This window comes from Bufo bufo, chromosome 8, assembly GCF_905171765.1.
Source record: "Bufo bufo chromosome 8, aBufBuf1.1, whole genome shotgun sequence".
NCBI lineage: Eukaryota > Metazoa > Chordata > Amphibia > Anura > Bufonidae > Bufo > Bufo bufo.
The window spans coordinates 207,904,017-207,915,923 of NC_053396.1; positions in this window are offsets into that span (position 1 = coordinate 207,904,017).

Here is an 11,907-nt window from a genome sequence, read left to right on the forward strand (position 1 = left end):
GTTGTTTCACACTTGTTTGTTATGTATATAATTCCACATGTGTTAATTCATAGTTTTGATGCCTTCATAGTCATGAAAATAAAGAAAACTCTTTGAATGAGAAGGTGTGTCCAAACTTTTGGTCTGTACTGTATATTATCACTTAAAATAACTTAAAATTGGTGTAACACTAAAAATTGCCACATAAGTGGCGAATAGATGCACAGATGAATACACTTCGGTGTAAGTCTGCACAATAAGATGTTACGCACTTCACGGGGGGGGGGTTTACTCGGATAAGCATAATACACCGGTAAACCAATACCCCCCCAGCCAGGTTCGCCTCTAGATGGTGAAAGATGAAGGCAGCCACAGTCAGGAAGCTTCTGTTCAAATTTCTTTTATTAGTGTATAAAAGCTGGCTCAAAGCGTTTCGGGACGATGTCCCTTCATCAGGAGTAGTATTACTTGTGATGTGAATGGTGGGGTTATTTATGGCCTGGGTGGGTGTTGGTGTAATTGGCTGAAAAATGCGCCAAAAAGAAGAGGTGGTCAAAAAGGGCACCAAAGGTAAGGGGGTGTGTTTGCATGCTGAGTTCCGTCACCTGTGGTGACGTCAGGGCTCAGGGTGGGCGGTCGCGATGTAGGTTTGTATTGGTGTGTCCAGTGCGCATTTTGGGCCTACTGCGCATGACCGGAAGTAGCGCTGGTGGAAGATGCGTTCCAGGTTGGAACGCAAAACCCGGAAGTGGCGCCGCGGCCGTCCGGATCAGGCGGAGGGATGCTTGATCTGTTTGTGAGTGACTGTGTCAGCTGGTGGGGCTGATTATATATATATATATATATATATATATTTATAATTTTATAATTTTATTTTCAATGCTTTTGATTTTTATTCTCTTTCCTTCCATCCTGTTCTTCACACCATTGTTTTTAATTGTTTTCTATTGCCCTTTATTTTCCACAATATATCCTGATATCATCTGTTACCAAGCCCAACCCCCCACCCCCCCTTTCTCATCGCCCCTTGTTTGGATTGGCGCTTTTCCAGGGTCTACTTGGAGGGAGATTGGGAGTGTCCTCACACCTACCCCCCCCCCCCCCCCCCCCCCCCTATTTTATAGTATGAAGGTGGCAGCAGCATCAGGAGACCACAGAGTGACGCGGTGGCAGTGTGTTCGGTGACGTCACCAGCTCTGATGGGCGTGCTTTAGCGCTGCCCTAGCTGGTATACTGACTAGGGCAGCGCTAAAGCCCACCCATCAGTGCCGCTGACTTCACCGGGCTTCCTGGCAGCCCCATGGAGAGCCCGGTACTTCACCAGAATTCCTGAAAATGCCTTTGCCCTGCGCGATTTATCGCAGGGCAAAGGAGAGCATCAGAGCATGAACTGCTCCGATGCTCAAGTCAGGGGTGCTGCCTGGGTGAAAATGGGGTTATGTCCAGGTTTAGGTCTGAACCTGGACAACCCCTTTAATACACCCCAAAAAAATAAATATACCAATAACAATTTACCGCAGAACGGCTAATAGGACGTACGTATCTATCCTATTAATACACCCTGGAAATGGCTGTAGTACAATGGAACTTCACCGCTGAACAGAAAATAATATATTTTTTTTGCCACTAATACACGCCAAAAAGGGCTTTAGAACATATAACTGCGGCCATGAACGGCAAATAATACTTTTTTTTTGCCACTAATACACGCCAAAAAGGGCTGTAATTTTCCCACTTCACCACACAACGGCTGATAAACCCTTTTCCTTTTCCCTACTAATACACACCAAAAAAAAGGCTTTAGAACATATAACTGCACAGTTGAACAGCAAATAATATATATATTTTTGCCACTAATAGACGGCAAAAAGGGCTTTAGAACATATTACTAGAGATGGCCTTGCGGTTCGCCCGGCAGTCGTTTCACAGCGAACTTTGCTTGTTCGCGATATGCGAACATATGTCGATATTCGCACGCGCCATATTTTTTTGCATGGCGCCGAACTTTGACAGCCAATTGTGACGTTTCAGCACATGGACACACCCTCTACCCTATAAATAAACCCGATCTGGCAGCCATTTTACATTCTATTTTTTTGCCAGTGTAGGGTTAGGTTGCTGTGTGGAGCAGGAACAGACTTAGGGACACCAAACGCTAGCTAATAGGGCCACAAAAGTCCTTTTAAGGACTGGTATAGGTGTGCTATCGATAGGTGTGACATAGTGAGGGGTGTGATATACTTATAATATGCTTTCTAACATAGAAAGTATATTATAGTGCATTTGTATTGTGCAGCAGTTGTGTGCGGTTCTGCTGCGATACTGCAACTAGATAGAGGGACAATGCTGAATGAATTCCCAGGGGGGGCTACTCCATCTGAGACAAGTTAGCAGGAGTCTGAAGAAGAGTCAGAGGAGGATGGTGCCTGGGGGGAGGAGGAGAAGCAAGAAGAGCAGGCTTTAAACTTTTCAGGGATCCCTGGTGTTGTCCGTGGATGGGGGGAGGAGACCAACGACATTCTCCTGGGCGATGAGCAGGAGCCAGGGCGCTCCACCGCTTCCAATTTAGTGCAAATGGGAGCCTTCATGCTCCAGTGTTTGAAGAGGGACCCCCGTATAAAAAGCATAAAGGGCCAGGACCTGTACAGGGTGGCAACGTACTTAGACCCCCGGTACAAACACAAAATGGCAGACATGTTACCAGCATCACAGAGGGATGTCAGAATGCAGCATTTCCAGGCCATACTGCGAGAGATGCTGAATTCTGCTGTTGCGGGCACTGGCAGAGGAATTTCCACCTACAGAGAAACAGTTGCGGGTACCAATCCTACAGCGCATGCAAGAAGAGGGCGGTTTGAAGATGTGGTGGTCACTTCGGATATGAGATCATTCTTGCAGCCAACCCATCGACAGCCGCCCTCCGGATCTAGCCTCAGGGAACGCCTAGACCGACAGGTGTCCAACTACATTGGGTTAACCGCCGATGTGGACGCTCTGAGAAGCGAGGAACCCCTGGACTACTGGGTGTGTAGGCTTGACCTGTGGCCAGAGAGGGCACAATTTGCTATGGAACTCTTGGCTTGCCCCTCGTCAAGTGTCCTGTCAGAAGGGCCATTCAGCGCAGCAGGGGGGATTGTGACCGATAAGCGCACTCGCCTAGCTCACGACAGCGTGGACTACCTCACATTTCTAAAAATGAATGAGGCATGGATCTCGGAGGAATTCAACACCTGTGACGACCACGTTTAATTGAATTTCCTCATGCCAGCCCACACATATCCGCCACCACCCAGAACAAAGAATGGTCCCTGTCTTATGTAAATACAGCGGCATAAAAGGCCTTTTCTGTCCGGTGAATGCCTAATGTTTGGGGCCTGTACTCCACTGGCCTGCAGTAAAATTGGTATCCAATGACTGTCTAATATACCTCCAGCCACATAATCACTTGATCTTTTCTGTACGATGAATGCATAATTTTTGGGGCCTGTAATCTAACTGGCCAACAGTAAAATTGTTATACGGTGACTGCCTAATGTACCTCAAGCCACATAATTACTTGTTCTTTTCTGTACGGTGAATGCCTAATGTTTGAGCCCTGTACTCCACTGGCCTGCAGTAAAATTGTTAACCAATGACTGCCTAATGTACCTCCAGCCACATAATCACTTGATGTTTTCTGTCCGGTGAATGCCTAATGTTTGGTCCCTGTACTCCACTGGCCTGCAGTAAAATTGATATCTAATGACCATCTAATATACCTGCAGCCACATAATCACTTGATGTTTTCTGTCCGGTGAATGCCTAATGTTTGGGGCCTGTACTCCACTGGCCTGCAGTAAAATTGATATCCAGTGACCGTCTAATATACCTCCAGCCACATAATCACAATGCCTAATGTTTGGGGCCTGTACTCCAGTGAGCTACAGTAAAATTGTTATTCAGTGACTGCATAATGTACCTCGAGCCACATAATCACAATTTCTTTTATGTCAGGTGAATGCCTAATTTTTAGGGCCCGTACTCCCGTGGCCTAAAATAAAAAAAATTCTAGTCTCCAGCAGGGCACATTCTTGAGAATTTCCCTTTAAGACGCATAAAAATGGCCCATGATTTAAATACATATTTTTTGGGGGTATATTTGGTCATTGATCCCACTCTAGTATGTCACTGTCCATGTTGTGGGACTATTTGTGCACTTCTAGTAAGTATTTGGTGGCTGCAAATATGTTCGCCTGCCATTAAAGTGAATGGGGCCTGCCGCGAACTTGCGGTTCGCGAGTCGTCCTGGCCGATGTTCGTCCATCACTACATATAACTACACAGCTGAACAGCAAATAATATATATTTTTTTGCCACTAATATACACTAAAAAGGGCTTTAGAACATATAACTGCACCGCTAAATGGCAAATAGGCCCTTGTTTTTTCCCACTTATACACTCCACAAAAGGCTTTAGAATATATAACTGCACCGCTGATCGGCAAATATATTTTTATTTTGCCATTAATACACGCCAAAAAGGGCTGTAATTTTCGCACTTCACCACCCAATGGCTAATAATACAAGCCAAAACATGCTTTAGATTAGAACATAGAACTGCACCGCACAAGGGCAAATAAGACATAGAAATATTTCCTTGTAATAAACCCTGTTAATTGCTGTATCAAACAGCACTTGCCACTCCAATACCAAGAACAGTTTGCTGGAATTACAGATCTGTATAATGGCAATTTGGATCCGCAGTCAGTGCAGCAAGGTGTACTAGGATTTTTCCTATTACCCAGGCTGTAACCTCCCCTATTGAACCCTGTTCTGCTTTAATACTGTGGAATGATTCCTCCCTATACTTTCCCTGCACCTTGAATAATCTTTCCCTGAACTTGTAAATAGTTTTTTCAGGACAATGAACTCTTTCCTAGCACTGTCCCTAGCACCTGCTGACGTCTCTCCCTGCGCTAAGTACACTGGAAAATGGCAGAATCCAAGATGGTTGAGGCTATTTACAGGGCTGTGACATCACAGGGCTGGCTGCTGATTGGCTGCATGCATGGCATTATGGGTGACCCTGCGTTTTAGGAAAAAATGCTATTCGTTACCACGAAGCGTGAGGAAATTCGGATTCGGTGCGAATCAAATTTTTCCTGAAATTTGGATTGAATTCCACTTCGTCAACTTCGATTCAGTCATCTCTAATTATCATCCTTTTCTGGTACAATGCAGATTGTGTTGGTGTTGTTTACAGAAATCTGAGTATCAGACAGGTGGAGACTTTTAAATCTACAGTGAGAAGTCTATTAGTTTTATATTTTTAGTCCTTCTCTATATAGAGTAGGATTACTATTGTGGCACTAAAAAAAGGTGCAAATTATGGTGCATGTGATATTTGGGAATGTCTCTTCACTTGCCACTTTTGAAAAGTGGTGACAAAAGTGGGCAGGAATTAGTGGGAGGAGGTCTTGCTCCCACAGCCTGATCTATTTACTATGATTTACACCAGAAAATGGCATAAGTGATATTTACTACAAGGCTAATATTTTATACAGATGCCATGTTCCTTCATACTCCTTTTTCAATGTTCCTTACTTCCTTCATGCCCCAAGAACATTTCCAAGACCAGTTTCATCCAAAATTGATATTAACAGTATTGTCCCAGTGAAACAACCCCTGTTCATATGCCCAATTACATGGACGTCACAGAGGTAATACTTTTGCTTGGGGCCCATAGATCAGTCACAGTTAAAAGTGCAAATAGCAACTTCCAGAGCACTCAGTAAAAAAAACTTATATAGACCGGGAATAACCTTCATTACCTCTAAACACCACTCCTTATATGATGCAATCATTTTCTCTCTGTATATCTAGCTTATGTAATCTGTTACTCAAACACTTATAGTGTGTAAGAAGGAAGTAAAAGTTTCCCTAAAGTTTAACAATGGCTGACGATTATGAATACAGTTCAAGAATCCCCAATGTCTATAGACAGTAACACGGGTGGGTCACCATTCTACTCTTAAGTAAATTCTCTGTGAGGTACAAGCAGAACTATAACATTTGAAAATCACCCCGACTTAATGGGGTTGGCCCCTTCATATCAACATTTACAAATGTGCTGGAAACATTACAATATTTTTACTAATATAAAGTTACCAGGGCATCTACATAATTGCCCCCCCCCCCCTCTCACTGTGGGGGCCTCCACTGACCCTTTTAACCCCTTAAGGACTTAGCCCTATTTCACCTTAAGGACTTGACCATTTTTTGCAAATCTGACCAGTGTCACTTTAAGTGCTGATAACTTTAAAACGCTTTGACTTACCCAGGCCGTTCTGAGATTGTTTTTTCGTCAGATATTGTACTTCATGACACTGCTAAAATTGGGTCAAAAAAGTTAATTTTTTTTACATTAAAAAATACCATATTTACCCAAAATTTTGAAAAATGTGCAAATTTCAGTTTCTCTACTTCTGTAATACATAGTAATACCCCCAAAAATTGTGATGACTTTACATTCCCCATATGTCTACTTCATGTTTGTAGCATTTTGGGAATGATATTTTATTTTTTGGGGATGTTACAAGGCTTAGAAGTTTAGAAGCAAATCTTGAAATTTTTCTGAAATTTACAAAAACCCAATTTTAGGGACCACTACAGGTCTGAAGTCACTTTGCGAGGCTTACATAATAGAAACCGCCCAAAAATGACCCCATTCTATAAACTACACCCCTCAAGGTATTCAAAACTAATTTTACAAACTTCGTTAACCCTTTAGGTGTTGCACAAGAGTTATTGGCAAATGGGGATGAAATTTGAGAATTTAATTTTTTTGCCTAATTTTCCATTTTAACCCATTTTTTCCACTAACAAAGCAAGGGTTAACAGCCAAACAAGACTGTATCTTTATTGCCCTGACTCTGCCGTTTACAGAAACGCCCCATATGTGGCCGTAAACTACTGTACGGGCACACAGTAGGGCGTAGAGGGAAAGGTGCGCCGTATGGTTTTTAGAAGCCAGATTTTGCTGGACTGGTTTTTTGACACCATGTCCCATTTGAAGTCCCCCTGATGCACCCCTAGAGTAGAAACTCCATAAAAGTGACCCCATCTAAGAAACTAGACCCCTCAAGGTATTCAAAACAGATTTTACAAACTTTGTTAACCCTTTAGGTGTTGCGCAAGATTTAATGGAAAATAGAGATACAATTTCAAAATTTCACTTTTTTGGCAGATTTTCCATTTTAATATTTTTTTTCCAGTTACAAAGCAAGGGTTAACAGCCAAACAAAACTCATTATTTATGGCCCTAATTCTGTAGTTTACAGAAACACCCCATATGTGGCCGTAAACTACTGTACGGGCACACAGTAGGGCGTAGAGGGAAAGGTGCGCCGTATGGGTTTTGGAAGCCAGATTTTGCTGGACTGGTTTTTTGACACCATGTTTCATTTGAAGTCCCCCTGATGCACCCCTAGAGTAGAAACTCCATAAAAGTGACCCCATCTAAGAAACTACACCCCTCAAGGTATTCAAAACTGATTTTACAAACTTTGTTAACCCTTTAGGTGTTGCACAAGATTTAATGGAAAATAGAGATACAATTTCAAAATTTCACTTTTTTGGCAGATTTTCCATTTTAATATTATTTTTCCAGTTACAAAGCAAGGGTTAACAGCCAAACAAAACTTATTATTTATGGCCCTGATTCTGTAGTTTACAGAAACACCCCATATGTGGCCGTAAACTGCTGTACGGGCACACAGTAGGGTGCAGAAGGAAAGGAATGCCATACGGTTTTTGGAAGGCAGATTTTGCTGGACTGTTTTTTTTGACACCATGTCCCATTTGAAGCCCCCCTGATGCACCCCCAGAGTAGAAACTCCAAAAAAGTGACCCCATTTTAGAAACTACGGGATAGGGTGGCAGTTTTGTTGGTACTAGTTTAGGGTACATATGATTTTTGGTTGCTCTATATTACACTTTTTTGTGCGGCAAGGTAACAAGAAATAGATTTTTTGGCACGTTTTTTTTTTGTTATTTACAACATTCATCTGACAGGTTAGATCATGTGGTAATTTTATAGAGCAGGTTGTCACGGACACGGCGATACCTAATATGCATACAATTTTTTTTATTTATGTAAGTTTTACACAATGATTTCATTTTTAAAACAAAAAAAATGTTTTAGTGTCTCCATAGTCTAAGAGCCATAGTTTTTTCAGTTTTTGGACGATTATCTTAAGTAGGGTCTCATTTTTTGTGGGATGAGATTTTGGGGTGCATATGACTTTTTGATCGCTTGCTATTACACTTTTTGTGACGTAAGATGACAAAAAATGGCTTTTTTTACACCGTTTTTATTTTTATTTTTTTACGGTGGTCACCTGAGGGGTTAGGTCATGTGATATTTTTATAGAGCCGGTCGATACGGACGCGGCGATACCTAATATGTATACTTTTTTTTTATTTATTTAAGTTTTACACAATGATTTCATTTTTGAAAAAAAAAAATCATGTTTTAGTGTTTCCATAGTCTGAGAGCCATAGTTTTTTCAGTTTTTGGGCGATTATCTTGGGTAGGGTATGATTTTTGCGGGATGAGATGACGGTTTGATTGGTACTATTTTGGCGTACATGCGACTTTTTTGATCACTTTTATTACCTTTTTTGGGAAGTAAGGTGGGCAAAATTTCAATTTTCTCATAGTTTTTATTTTTTTATTTTTATGGCGTTCACCGTGCGGGGAAAGTAACATGACCGTTTTATAGATCAGGTCGTTACGGACGCGGCGATACCAAACATGTGTAGGGAATTTTATTTTTTTCATTTTTAATCAGTGATAAATGTGTTTTTTGATTTTTACTTTTTTTTTCACTTTTTTAAACTTTTTTTTGGACCCAGACCCACTTGGTTCTTGAAGATCCAGTGGGTCTGATGTCTGTATAATACAGTACAGTACAATATATATTGTACTGTACTGTATTTTACTTACACTTTGTCTGAACAGATCTCTGCCTTTAGCACAGATCTGTTCAGCACCATGGACAGCAGGATGCCTGAGACGGCGTCCTGTTGCCATGGGAACCTTCCCCGTCTGCTCAGTACTGGTCAGAACTTCGCAGACGGGGAAGGATAAGGACGGGGCTGTCGGGGGGCTGTCTGGGGGATCTCTCCCTCTCCATCGGGGGGCTGCAAAGGCACTGCAGCCCCCCCCGATGGGAGAGGGAGGGAGCTCCCTCTTACTGTTAACTTTTTCCATACAGCGGCCCGCCTGCCGCGCCGCCCGCCTCCCGCACCGCCCCCACCGCCCACAACTCCCCCCCCCCTGCACCACCCGCCGGCAAAAAATCATGCAGAGGTGCAGGGGGGGTGTAAAATCTATGTTTGAGGGACACTAAAGTTTCTGATAGGGGGGGTCACATGACCCCCCCTGGCATTGTGACAGGATGCCGGCTGAATGATTTCAGCCGGCATCCCGTTCCCATTAACCCCCGCGGCGCCGGAATCTGCATTTAAAGTTAGGACGTACCGGTACGCCCTGAGTCCTTAAGGACTCGGGAAATAGGGCGTACCGGTACGCCCTGTGTCCTTAAGGGGTTAAAGTGTTACTCAATAAGGCTGATGATGGACAGGTCTGGCCTGCAACAATTTATCAACTGTGACTTCTTCAAAAAGTTATAATAAACAACGCAATCTTATCCAGTAAAAACTGGAATAACATTTCTAGACATATTTAAAGATGTGCCAAATTGATCAAACAACATGTAATGTTAATAAATTTGGCGCAAATTACACCAATTCAAAAATGCTTAATAAATCTCCCACTAAATGTTTTCACAAGGGAGGTTTCAAACTACACCTCTCTTAGAAAAACTGTGCTTTTTTCCTGCATTTTTTTAGCAAAAAACATTGTAGCCGGATTTTACATGCTGGCCTATAGGAAATTAAAAAAAGCAGGGTGGCAGCAGGTTCATACAGCCTAGTAAGTTTGAAAGAAAAAAAAAAACTATGAGCCCTGGAACGATGAGCACAGAAATGAGCAAGTTTTAGTAGATGTTGCAACAAAACTTCTCACCACCTGATAAATATGCAGTCAATATCAGGGGTGTAGCTATAGGGGAAGCAGGGGAAATGGCTACTTTGGTGCCAAACTCAGAAGGCGCCCACCCAGGAAGAGGACTAAAAGATTTTATTGTCAGGGTCCCCTCAGCAGTATTATAAAATAACATATATTGTGACACTGTAGAAAACAGACGGACAATGGCTATTGGGCCTCGTCTGAGAGTGCGATTTTGACTAGCCACAGGAGTGGGGTTTGCAAGAAGTTCTTGGTGGGGTGGCCGTTACCATGTAGCTGCACAGAGAATGTGTATAGAGCAGCCGGGTTTGGGATGGCCCCAGCGATACGCTTTGTCCCCTGGACACCGTTTAGGTGTCACCACATGTTAAGTACCCCTGCTCCAGGGCATTACATGTGTTGCTGGTTCTCACCGTGCCTTATTCATATGCAGGATAGCTTTAGAAGTATAATGGGCAGCACTAGTGGTTCTACTATCAGAGGCACAGAAAAACATGTCTCAAAAGTTGCCTACCCTCACCTTTTCGATTTTGCCTGCCACCTAGTGTTCATCCCATAGGATCTGTGCAATGGACCATCAGTAATGTAAAAAAGGGGAGCATTAATTTCATGTTATACAAGTAAAACTTTGCAAGACTCAATAATTTTTTTCTCTCTTTTTTTTCGTAATTCCATCAAGTGTTCAAAAGGACAATATGGGGGGGGGGTCAAGATGAGGGATCGAAGAAAGAGAGCTTAAAAAGTTCACTACTTTAGTCCATAATGTGGACCAAACACTCCCATTGAAGTCTATGGATCCGTGAAAATCATGGACACAACTCAGATGGCACCGTGTTGCGTCTGTTTTTCACTCACGGAATGAGTGGACAGAGAGATGGTCGGCACTCCTCGACAAAGAAGGTGGTGCTCAGTGGTAAATGGTTCACAAGATGCAAAAGATAATGGTTTATTTATTCCATCCAAAATAATATAAAACCACTGGCTGGGTGCAAAAACCCAGCATTCAAACTGGCAACTCTGATCAATCTGCAAATGGAGAGGATAGAATGACTCACCCTCTGTATGTGCCATTATAGAAGAAAATTTCTTGGAGAAATAATAGAGGGCCCTAGAAAAATTGGCTGAAGACATCTATGCAGTCGAAGCTAAAAAAAACAAGAGGGCATAAAGAAGATATAGGGGAGTCCTTGGTTTCACATGGAGAGCCACCTGTGAAGAGATAACAAATAAAAAAAGTTACACAACAAAAATCAATTGTTGGGTGCAAAACTTAAATGGTAATTCTATGTTACAAATCTACTAGGAGGGGGAGAGGGGCAAAAAAACACACAGTTGGGAAACACCTCTAGATGAAAATGTTCAATCCAAAGTCTCTGTTAAGTCCCTTAGGTTCTAAAGTGTACAATTTGTGAATCCATTTCAGTTTCAATTTTTTCAGAATAGATTTGTGGTCGCCACCCCTGCGGGGTTGTGGGACCCAGTCAATAATTAGAAATCTCAGTTGAGAGATTTTATGTTGATATTTGGTGAAGTGTTCAGAAACCGGTAGCTCAAGAACAGAATTGCGAATTTTTTATTTATGTTGGGTGATTCTTTTTTTTATTTCCTGTGTGGTTTCTCCTACATATAGTAGGCCACAGGGGCATTGTAGGATGTAAATCACAAAGGAGGAACTACAAGTGTAGTAGTGTCGAATGTAGTATCTGGCCCCTGTTCGAAGATGTACAAAAGAGTTTCCCTTGATTATGCTGCTACAGTGGCAGCAATTCAAACAAGGGAAGCATCCAGTCTTTTTACTCAGTAATGGCCATGGTGTAGGGAAGTCCGCATGTACAGTCGTGGCAAAAAGTTTTGAG